The 12,590-nt window shown below is 43.7% G+C and overlaps 1 long non-coding RNA gene across 1 annotated transcript; it reads left to right on the top strand.

The window, feature by feature from the left end:
• Positions 1–213: 213 nt before the first annotated feature.
• LOC130298393 (uncharacterized) lies at positions 214–940 on the top strand. The gene is made up of 3 exons (XR_008849779.1): positions 214–285; positions 386–550; positions 653–940. It is a non-coding gene; the product is annotated as an uncharacterized LOC130298393 (long non-coding RNA).
• The last annotated feature ends 11,650 nt before the right edge of the window (positions 941–12,590 follow it).

Here is a 12,590-nt window from a genome sequence, read left to right as displayed (position 1 = left end):
AGTAGCGCCATTTTAATAAAAATTGTCAAAAACCTTAGATAACAGTCATACAGAATGTATTAGAAAGCTTTTTTGATTTTCAGCCAATCAGAGAGCAGCACTACTGAAATAGAACTCCCAGGAGGTAACAGCGTGTCACACATGTGATGTCATAACCATTGTCCACCAAAGAGCAGCACTGAGCAGAAATAACACTGCTCCTGTTCATTCTCCATCAGTGAGGGGCCGGTGCTGGACACTGTGTAGGGACACGGGAATGCAAAGTCATACACATGACTGTGACTGGTAAGTGTTACATTGTTGTGTCCAAAAGATCTTTAGTGCAGTTCCATGTGTATTTCTATGATAAACATGTAAATAATTTATCTTTTTTTTCTTATCTTAGATGCACTATCTCCAGGACATGGAGTAGCATTTCCGGACCTACAGCAAGACGTTGGATGAAGGCATAGCCCCAGAAATAACACTGGTCCTGTTCATCAGTGAGGGGCCGGTGCTGGACACTGTGTAGGGACACGGGAATGCAAAGTCATGCACATGACTGTGACTGGTAAGTGTTACATTGTTTTGTCCAAAAGGTCTTTAGTGCAGTTCCATGTGCATTTCTATGATAAACATGTAAATAATCTATCTTTTTTGTCCCCTATCTTAGATGCACTATTTCCAGGACATGGAGTAGCATTTCGGGACCTACAGCAAGACGTTGGATGAAGGCACAGGCCTAGGAATCATGCACATACACAGAAACATTTGCCCAAATTATAGAGGTAACCTCCTTTAGTATGCCCAGAGGAAGGGCCATACAGTAGCCATGGATTCCCTACAGGTTTCCTCCCCTCTGGAGGTTTTTCCTGTCCTGAGTATTAGTTACTGTACGCTCTTTGTGAGTGATGGGAGGTTACAAAAAGTCCCCTACACAAACATTTTAATAAATAATAAATAAAGTTCCCCTTTTTTTAAACTGTTCTTTGACTTGTTCGACTCATTTATTTATTTCTGTGTGTGAAAATAGAGTTAGCAAAACATGGATGACCAAAGCTGCTCTCCTGCACGATCTGCATAATGCGGTGCGGAGAGAGGTAACTGGTGCTGGGTGGTGCAGTTTATGAGGCAAACGTAGAACACCCAGCAAGTTCCATGCACAAGCCTTTTTCTGATGAATGGGACTCATGCAGGGAACTTGCTAGGGGTCATACGGTTGCAAAGGATCAACTTTTGGGTACATGAACTGTCCCTTAAAGGGGTACTCCGCCTCTAGATATCTTATCCCCTATGTAAAGGATAGGGGATAAGATGTCTGATCAATGGGATCCTGCTGCTGGGACCCCAGCAATCTCCATGCAGCAACCAAAATTCTTAATAGTATGTTTAGCTCACTGGTTCCTGTGGTGGGATTCGTGACATCATGCCACACCTTCTTGTGACATCACACCACCTCCCATAGACATAAATGGAAAGGGCGTGGCGTGAGGTCACGACCCGCACCACGAGAACCCAGAGTTCTAAATATATTATTTGGAACGCCGGGTGCTGCATGAAGATCACGGGGGTCCCAGTGATCAGTCATCTTTTGTCCTATCCTTAAGGTAGGGGATAAGATATCTAGGGGCGGAGTACCACTTTAAGGAAGTAGAGAGTGTAGGCATGCCTTACAAGCAGGTAGAAAAAGAACAGCTGGGAGAAATGACAGGAGACAAAGCAATGTTTGGCTGGGACCGATTTTGGGTGTGTTCTGGCCAATTAAAGGAGAACTATGACAAAAATTAACTTATTCCCTATCCATGGGTTATGGGATAAGTAGCTGATCGTGGGGGGTCTCCCTGCAATACCTGGGATGAGACCCGTCGCTCAGTGAGAAGCGCTCGCTGCAGACGTCAAATCTCAATTTCCCTGGCCCCCCCCCTTCCTTCATGTCCACCACAGACGCCCCCAGACTGCTGTCTCTTACAGAGTTTTATGCCCAGAAATGGTTGGCTACTCACTTTGTCAGTAGATTCTCATCCTAAATATGAAGACAATCGGGGAAATGTACCTGTGGAGAGGAAATGTTGTCCAGTTGCTCTTAGCAACCAATCAGATCACTTCTTTTATTTTTCAGAGGTCTTCTCAAGAATGAAAGAAGCAATCTGATTGGTTGCTATGGGCAACCTGATGAAAACATATTTTTTTTCTTTAACAACTACAGTACTACAACTCCCATTGTAGTGTGTCTGTTCAACCTGTGCCTCCTCCAACCCTTAGGGGGGCACAGACGGACCACACTGGGGGTTGTAGTACTTTCATTTTTACAGTTCCCCTATAACTCTGCAGCTTCGGTAGAAGTATGAGGCTCAGCCTTAGAGTCAGTGTATCTGGCTGCTCCAGTGTTCTTCTATTTTACAGCCTGGACCCTGTTCTCCTCCACACTGGTCCCTGTGGTCCGGTCAGATGGTTCTGGACTGGGGCTGAACGGTTGCTTGAGGGATTTAGTGGCAGATTTTTTGGGACTTCAGTTGTTGGATGACCTCTCTCTTCAGTGGCTGCTGATATTCGTAGTGCAGAATTTACAGGTGTTACGTAAAAGGGGTACTCCGGGGGAAATTTTTTTTTTTTTTTTTTTTAATCAACTGGTGCCAGAAAGTTAAACAGATTTGTAAATTACTTCTTAAAAATCTTAATCCTTACAGTACTTATCAGCTGTCGTATGCTACAAAGGAAGTTGTATAGTTCTTTTCGGTCTGACTACAGTGCTCTCTGTGAGTAGGAGCAAATCTCCATAGTAAACGTCTCCTACTCCGGACAGTTCCTGACATGGACAGAGGTGTCAGCAGAGAGCACTGTGGTCAGACTGGAAAGAAATCCAAAAAGAAAATAACTTCCTCTGTAGAATACAGCGGCTGATAAGTATTGGAAGGATTAAGATTTTTAAATAGAAATAATTTACAAATCTGGCAAATTTCCCCAACCTCAAGGTTAGTGTTTAACCACTTAAGGACCTAGGGCGTATGGATACGCTTTGACGTCCTGGTACTTAAGGACCAAGGGCGTATCCATACGCCCGTGGGAATTTCAGTCCCCGCCGCGCGTCGGGCGGGGACCGGGCCGGTGTGACTGCTGATATCAATCAGCAGGCACCCCGCGCAAATGCCAAGGGGGGTCATCAGATCCCCCCCCCCATCGGCGATCGGCGCAAATCGCAAGTGAATTCACACTTGCGATTTGCGCCGATTCCGGGTCATGCAGGTCTATTGTCCTTAAGGTGAAAAAGGGCTCGGTCCTTAAGGGGTTAAGGACCCAGGGCATATCCATACGCCCGAGGGAATTTCAGTCTCCGCCGCGCGCTGGGCAGGGACCGGGCCGGGGTGACTGCTGATATCAATCAGCAGGCACCCTGCGCAAATGCCCAGGGGGGTCATCAGACCCCCCCCATCGGCGATCGGCGCAAATTGCAAGTGAATTCACACTTGCGATTTGCGCCGATTCCGGGTCATACGGATCTATTGTGACCCGGTGACCCGAAATAGAAGGGGGATTGCGGTTTTCTAAGACACCCACGATCCCCCTGTAGGCATAGGAGTGTGGTGGCAGGGTTGCCACCTCTCCTATCCCTGCTATTGGTCTGCTATTGATCGTCAGAGGTGGCCACCAATAGCAGACCGAGGGCGGGGGGGGTTAACTTTTGTTTTCCCCGTCCTGCCCACCCACAATAGGCGGGGCAGAATGGGGAACCGAAGGGGACCGGGCGCCGACGTCCACTTACCCGTCCGGAGGCTGCGGCGACGTTGGGGACCGGGCGCCGACGTCCACTTACCCGTCCGGAGGCTGCGGCGACGCAAGGATAGAATGAACAGAAAAGGTGGTGGAGTCTGTCTGTATGTAAGAAGTGGTATGAAAGTCAGTGTGAACGATGCCATAGTGTGTGATGATTCTGAGGAGGTGGAATCATTGTTGGTAGAATTACAAAAGGAGGGAAATACTGAAAAAATAATATTTGGGGTAATCTACAGACCCCCTAATATCACTGAAGAGATAGAAATTCGGCTTCATAAACAAATAGAGAGGGCCGCCCGGGCAGGTACAGTGGTAATAATGGGAGATTTTAACTATCCAGATATAGACTGGGGTCCGGGGTTGGCTAAAACTACAAAGGGGCGACAATTCCTACATTTATTGCAGGATAATTTTATGGGCCAGTTTGTGGAGGACCCAACAAGAAGTGATGCCTTGTTGGATCTGATCATTTCCAACATCGCAGAGCTGGTTGCAGGGGCGGACATATCACTTGTTCAGCCGGTTCGGCTGCACAGTGGCCCAGCGTGTTAGGGGGCCCACCTAGTGGCCCAGGTCACAGCCTGGGCCTCACAGTCTGGGCCCCTGCAGGGCCCCCTGCCAGTACTTCATGCTAAATGCTGCAGCAACAGGTCCCGGACCTGCCGCTGACAGCAGTCCTTTACCTTTAAACCGGCCGGGCGAGACGGACAGGCAGGGACCCCATCAGGGGGGTACAACCGGTACCCCAGTAAGGGGCCCGGACCCTCAGGGAGGCCCTACTGGCCCCAACACTCTTTCTTGCGAGTCAGGGAGTGACTGTCACTCACTGACGGCTGGGGGGGGGGGGGAGCCTTACTGTACACTGACTGACTACATCACATTCTTTTTTCTTATGTTCCAGCCCTGCCCTGTCTGTTGCCCAGACTGGCCAGCGGGGGCTGGAGCAAGAGGGAGCGCCGTCCGGAGGGCAGAACTCTTTCACTTTATAATGTCAGGGGCTGCAGTTGGTATGAGACATGCCTGTGCGCGGCTCTCAGTTACCAGCAGGGCCTGCTAGTAGCAGCTGGCCAGTGACGTCACCTCATGTGTCCCTCCTCTTCCTGCCCACTGCCTGCAATAGAGGAGCGGAGCAGCAGACTACACTGCACACAGGTACTTACTTGTATGGGGGCAGTGTATGATGTGTGTGTGTGTGTGTGTGTGTGCAGTGCATGTGTGTATGGGGGCAGTGTATGATGGCTGTGTGTGTGTGTGTGTGTGTATGGGGGCAGTGCATGATGGCTGTGTGTGTGTGTATGTATGTATGGGGGCAGTGCATGTGTGTATGGGGGCAGTGTATGATGGCTGTGTGCGTGTGTGTATGGGGGCAGTGTATGATGGCTGTGTGTGTGTGTATGTATGTATGGGGGCAGTGCATGTGTGTATGGGGGCAGTGTATGATGGCTGTGTGTGTGTGTGTATGGGGGCAGTGTATGATGGCTGTGTGTGTGAGTGTGTATGGGGGCAGTGTATGATGGCTGTGTGTGTGTGTATGTATATATGGGGGCAGTGCATGTGTGTATGGGGGCAGTGTATGATGGCTGTGTGTGTGTGTATGGGGGCAGTGTATGATGGCTGTGTGTGTGTGTGTATGGGGGCAGTGTATGATGGCTGTGTGTGTGTATGTATGTATGGGGGCAGTGTATGATGGCTGTGTGTGTGTGTGTGTGTGTATGGGGGCAGTGTATGATGGCTGCGTGTGTGTGTATGTATGTATGGGGGCAGTGTATGATGGCTGTGTGTGTGTGTATATGGGGGCAGAGTATGTGTGTGTGATGGCTGTGTGTGTATAAAGGGGCAGTGTGTGTATAAAGCAGCTGTGTATGTGTATATAGAAGCTGTGTATGTGTATATAGAAGCTGTGTATGTGTATATAGAAGCTGTGTATGTGTATGATGGCCATGTGTGTATATAGAGGCAGTGTATTTATTTATGGCCATGTGTGTATGATGGCAGTGTGTGTCTATATAGTGGCAGTGTATATGCATATAGAAGCTGTGTTTGTGTATGATGGCCATGTGTGTATAAAGGGGCAGTGTGTGTATATATAGTGGCAGTGTATGTGTATATAGTGGCTGTATATGTGTGTATGATGGCAGTGTGTGTCTATATAGTGTCAGTGTATGTGTATATAGTGGCTATATATGTGTGTATGATGGCAGTGTGTGTCTATATAGTGGCAGTGTTTGTGTATAGTGGCTGATATGTGTGTATGATGGCAGTGTGTGTCTATATAGTGGCAGTGTATGTGTATATAGTGGCTGTATATGTGTGTATGATGGCAGTGTGTGTCTATATAGTGGCAGTGTATGTGTATATAGTGGCTATATATGTGTGTATGATGGCAGTGTGTGTCTATATAGTGTCAGTGTTTGTGTATAGTGGCTGTATATGTGTGTATGATGGCAGTGTGTGTATATATAGTGGCAGTGTTTGTGTATAGTGGCTGATATGTGTGTATGATGGCAGTGTGTGTATATATAGTGGCAGTGTATGTGTATAGTGGCTGTATATGTGTGTATGATGGCTGTGTGTGTCTATATAGTGGCAGTGTATGTGTATATAGTGGCTGTATATGTGTGTATGATGGCAGTGTGTCTATATAGTGGCAGTGTATGTGTATATAGTGGCTATATATGTGTGTATGATGGCAGTGTGTGTCTATATAGTGGCAGTGTTTGTGTATAGTGGCTGATATGTGTGTATGATGGCAGTGTGTGTATATATAGTGGCAGTGTATGTGTATATAGTGGCTGTATATGTGTGTATGATGGCAGTGTGTGTCTATATAGTGGCAGTGTATGTGTATATAGTGGCTGTATATGTGTGTATGATGGCAGTGTGTGTCTATATAGTGGCAGTGTATGTGTATATAGTGGCTATATATGTGTGTATGATGGCAGTGTGTGTCTATATAGTGGCAGTGTATGTGTATATAGTGGCTATATATGTGTGTATGATGGCAGTGTGTGTCTATATAGTGGCAGTGTATGTGTATAGTGGCTGTATATGTGTGTATGATGGCAGTGTGTGTCTATATAGTGGCAGTGTATGTGTATATAGTGGCTGTATATGTGTGTATGATGGCAGTGTGTGTCTATATAGTGTCAGTGTATGTGTATATAGTGGCTATATATGTGTGTATGATGGCAGTGTGTGTCTATATAGTGGCAGTGTTTGTGTATAGTGGCTGATATGTGTGTATGATGGCAGTGTGTGTCTATATAGTGGCAGTGTATGTGTATATAGTGGCTGTATATGTGTGTATGATGGCAGTGTGTGTCTATATAGTGACAGTGTATGTGTATATAGTGGCTATATATGTGTGTATGATGGCAGTGTGTGTCTATAAAGTGTCAGTGTTTGTGTATAGTGGCTGTATATGTGTGTATGATGGCAGTGTGTGTATATATAGTGGCAGTGTATGTGTATAGTGGCTGTATATGTGTGTATGATGGCTGTGTGTGTCTATATAGTGGCAGTGTATGTGTATATAGTGGCTGTATATGTGTGTATGATGGCAGTGTGTGTATATATAGTGGCAGTGTATGTGTATATAGTGGCTGTATATGTGTGTATGATGGCAGTGTGTGTCTATATAGTGGCAGTGTATGTGTATATAGTGGCTGTATATGTGTGTATGACGGCAGTGTGTGTCTATATAGTGGCAGTGTATGTGTATATAGTGGCTATATATGTGTGTATGATGGCAGTGTGTGTCTATATAGTGGCAGTGTATGTGTATAGTGGCTGTATATGTGTGTATGAAGGCAGTGTGTGTCTATATAGTGGCAGTGTATGTGTATATAGTGGCTGTATATGTGTGTATGATGGCAGTGTGTGTCTATATAGTGGCAGTGTATGTGTATATAGTGGCTATATATGTGTGTATGATGGCAGTGTGTGTCTATATAGTGGCAGTGTATGTGTATAGTGGCTGTATATGTGTGTATGAAGGCAGTGTGTGTATGTAGTGGCAGTGTATGTGTATATAGTGGCTGTATGTGTGTGTATGAAGAGGCAGTGTGTGTCTATATAGTGGCAGTGTATGTGTATGTAGCGGCTGTATATGTGTGTATGATGGCAGTGTGTGTCTATATAGTGGCAGTGTATGTGTATATAGTGGCTGTATATGTGTGTATGATGGCAGTGTGTGTCTATATAGTGGCAGTGTATGTGTATATAGTGGCTGTATATGTGTGTATGATGGCAGTGTGTGTCTATATAGTGGCAGTGTATGTGTATATAGTGGCTATATATGTGTGTATGATGGCAGTGTGTGTCTATATAGTGTCAGTGTTTGTGTATAGTGGCTGTATATGTGTGTATGATGGCAGTGTGTGTCTATATAGTGGCAGTGTTTGTGTATAGTGGCTGATATGTGTGTATGATGGCAGTGTGTGTATATATAGTGGCAGTGTATGTGTATATAGTGGCTGTATATGTGTGTATGATGGCAGTGTGTGTCTATATAGTGGCAGTGTATGTGTATATAGTGGCTATATATGTGTGTATGATGGCAATGTGTGTCTATATAGTGGCAGTGTATGTGTATATAGTGGCTGTATATGTGTGTATGATGGCAGTGTGTGTCTATATAGTGTCAGTGTTTGTGTATAGTGGCTGTATATGTGTGTATGATGGCAGTGTGTGTCTATATAGTGGCAGTGTATGTGTATATAGTGGCTGTATATGTGTGTATGATGGCAGTGTGTGTCTATATAGTGTCAGTGTTTGTGTATAGTGGCTGTATATGTGTGTATGATGGCAGTGTGTGTCTATATTTTGGCACACTATGTGTATATAGTGGCTGTATATGTGTGTATGATGGCAGTGTGTGTCTATATAGTGGCAGTGTATGTGTATAGTGGCTGTATATGTGTGTATGATGGCAGTGTGTGTCTATATAGTGGCAGTGTATGTGTATATAGTGGCTATATATGTGTGTATGATGGCAGTGTGTGTCTATATAGTGTCAGTGTTTGTGTATAGTGGCTGTATATGTGTGTATGATGGCAGTGTGTGTATATAGTGGCAGTGTTTGTGTATAGTGGCTGTATATGTGTGTATGAAGGCAGTGTGTGTCTATATAGTGGCAGTGTATGTGTATATAGTGGCTGTATATGTGTGTATGATGGCAGTGTGTGTCTATATAGTGGCAGTGTATGTGTATATAGTGGCTATATATGTGTGTATGATGGCAGTGTGTGTCTATATAGTGGCAGTGTATGTGTATAGTGGCTGTATATGTGTGTATGAAGGCAGTGTGTGTATGTAGTGGCAGTGTATGTGTATATAGTGGCTGTATATGTGTGTATGAAGAGGCAGTGTGTGTCTATATAGTGGCAGTGTATGTGTATATAGTGGCTGTATATGTGTGTATGATGGCAGTGTGTGTCTATATAGTGGCAGTGTATGTGTATATAGTGGCTGTATATGTGTGTATGATGGCAGTGTGTGTCTATATAGTGGCAGTGTATGTGTATATAGTGGCTGTATATGTGTGTATGATGGCAGTGTGTGTCTATATAGTGGCAGTGTATGTGTATATAGTGGCTATATATGTGTGTATGATGGCAGTGTGTGTCTATATAGTGTCAGTGTTTGTGTATAGTGGCTGTATATGTGTGTATGATGGCAGTGTGTGTCTATATAGTGGCAGTGTTTGTGTATAGTGGCTGATATGTGTGTATGATGGCAGTGTGTGTATATATAGTGGCAGTGTATGTGTATATAGTGGCTGTATATGTGTGTATGATGGCAGTGTGTGTCTATATAGTGGCAGTGTATGTGTATATAGTGGCTATATATGTGTGTATGATGGCAATGTGTGTCTATATAGTGGCAGTGTATGTGTATATAGTGGCTGTATATGTGTGTATGATGGCAGTGTGTGTCTATATAGTGTCAGTGTTTGTGTATAGTGGCTGTATATGTGTGTATGATGGCAGTGTGTGTCTATATAGTGGCAGTGTATGTGTATATAGTGGCTGTATATGTGTGTATGATGGCAGTGTGTGTCTATATAGTGTCAATGTTTGTGTATAGTGGCTGTATATGTGTGTATGATGGCAGTGTGTGTCTATATTTTGGCACACTATGTGTATATAGTGGCTGTATATGTGTGTATGATGGCAGTGTGTGTCTATATAGTGGCAGTGTATGTGTATAGTGGCTGTATATGTGTGTATGATGGCAGTGTGTGTCTATATAGTGGCAGTGTATGTGTATATAGTGGCTATATATGTGTGTATGATGGCAGTGTGTGTCTATATAGTGTCAGTGTTTGTGTATAGTGGCTGTATATGTGTGTATGATGGCAGTGTGTGTATATAGTGGCAGTGTTTGTGTATAGTGGCTGTTATGTGTGTATGATGGCAGTGTGTGTATATATAGTGGCAGTGTATATGCATATAGAAGCTGTGTATGTGTGTATGATGGCAGTGTGTGTCTATATAGTGTCAGTGTATGTGTATATAGTGGCTATATATGTGTGTATGATGGCAGTGTGTGTCTATATAGTGGCAGTGTATGTGTATATAGTGGCTGTGTATGTGTGTATGATGGCAGTGTGTGTCTATATAGTGGCAGTGTATGTGTATATAGTGGCTGTATATGTATGTGTGATGGCAGTGTGTGTCTATATAGTGTCAGTGTTTGTGTATAGTGGCTGTATATGTGTGTATGATGGCAGTGTGTGTCTATATAGTGTCAGTGTTTGTGTATAGTGGCTGTATATGTGTGTATGATGGCAGTGTGTGTATATAGTGGCAGTGTTTGTGTATAGTGGCTGATATGTGTGTATGATGGCAGTGTGTGTCTATATAGTGTCAGTGTTTGTGTATAGTGGCTGTATATGTGTGTATGATGGCAGTGTGTGTATATAGTGGCAGTGTTTGTGTATAGTGGCTGATATGTGTGTATGATGGCAGTGTGTGTCTATATAGTGGCAGTGTATATGCATATAGAAGCTGTGTATGTGTATGATGGCAATGTGTGTATAAAGGGGCAGTGTTTGCATATAGCAGCTGTATATGTGTGTATGATGGCTGTGTGTGTATATAGAGGCAGTGTATATATTTATGATGCATGTGTGTATATAGCGGCAGTGTATGTGCATATAGAAGCTGTGTATGATGGCCATGTGTGTGTGTATATAGGGGTAGTGTGTGTGTATGTGTTATGGCCGCCATCATCGTCGTGTCATATACACGCGAAGCCACATATTTATGACTGTAAATACTGTCACATCAATTCCTGATGACAGGACAGACGGAAACGTATAGAGTCTAAAAGGAAAAGCCAATTAGGAAGCAAAATCAGGATAACAGCTTTTGTTTCACACTAATGTGGAGGATTGTTTGTTTACTTCATGTGACTAATCTTAGAATGTGGGCATTGGGTAACTAATAGTACCTGCAGATATGAAGATGTCCTAAGAACAGTTATGTTGTATGCACTGTATGGGTTAATGCCATTCATTTGATAGCATCCAGTAAGAGACTGAGAATGTGGTCTGCCAGAGAGAGGATTTATACATTGATGTTTCGGAGTGCGCTAAAACTCTCAATAATATACTAATAATGACTACAAAACTAACACTACTAATTCTGAATACATGCAAATACATAAAATAACTGACAAGGATTCTTGCGATGGACATGGAACACATGATTGTATATAAGACTAACACATTGATGTTGAAAATTGGATGTTCACTCAGGCAAGTGTTCATATATGGTCGGTGTGAACAGGCAGCAAGTATTAATATGGCTACTAAGATGGTGGCCGGAAATAGCTGCAGATATGTATAAATACAGTTCTATTCACTTTCTTTTTTGATATATGGTTTTTAGAAGAAGTATTAAAAGTGAGGTTTTAAAGTCTCAGATTATGTATTCAGTGCCATATACAGTCATAATGGTAAATGTTGGCCCCCTGAAATTTTTCAAGAAAAAGAAGTATTTCTCACAGAAAAGGATTGCAGTAACACATGTTTTGCTATACACATGTTTATTCCCTTTGTGTGTATTGGAACTAAACCGAAAAAGGGAGGAAAAAAAGCAAATTGGACATAATGTCACCAAACTCTAAAAATGGTCTGGACAAAATTATTGGCACCCTTAACTTAATATTTGGTTGCACACCCTTTGGAAAAAAATAACTGAAATAAGTCGCTATCTATAACCATCAATAAGCTTCTTACACCTCTTAGCCGGAGTGTTGGACCACTCTTCCTTTGCAAACTGCTCCAGGTCTCTTATTGGAAGGCGCCTTTTCCCAACAGTAATTTAAGGATCTCTCCACAGGTGATCAATGGGATTTAGATCTGGACTCATTGCTGCCACTTCAGAACTCTCCAGCGCTTTGTTGCCATCCATTTCTGGGGGCTTTTTGATGTATGTTTGGGGTCATTGTCCTGCTGAAAGACCCAAGATTTCGAACGCAAACCCAGCTTTCTGACACTGGGCTGTACAGTGCGACCCAAAATCCGTTGGTAATCCTCAGATTTCATGATGTCTTGCACACATTCAAGGCCCCCAGTGCCAGAGGCAGCAAAACAACCCCAAAACATCATTGACCCTCCACCATATTTCACTGTAGGTACTGTGTTCTTTTCTTTGTAGGCCTCATTCCGTTTTCGGTAAACAGTAGAATGATGGGCTTTACCAAAAAGCTGTATCTTGGTCTCATCTGTCCACAAAACGTTTTCCCAGAAGGATTTTGGTTAATCAAGTTCATTTTGGCAAAATGTAGTCTTGCTTTTTTATGTCTCAGTGTCAGCAGTGTGGTCCTCCTGG

The sequence above is a fragment of the Hyla sarda genome (genome assembly GCF_029499605.1).
Source record: "Hyla sarda isolate aHylSar1 chromosome 2 unlocalized genomic scaffold, aHylSar1.hap1 SUPER_2_unloc_6, whole genome shotgun sequence".
In the NCBI taxonomy this organism is placed as follows: Eukaryota; Metazoa; Chordata; class Amphibia; order Anura; family Hylidae; genus Hyla; species Hyla sarda.
The sequence above is the reverse complement of the archived record's forward strand: the minus strand, read 5'-3'. Positions and strand labels throughout refer to the sequence as shown.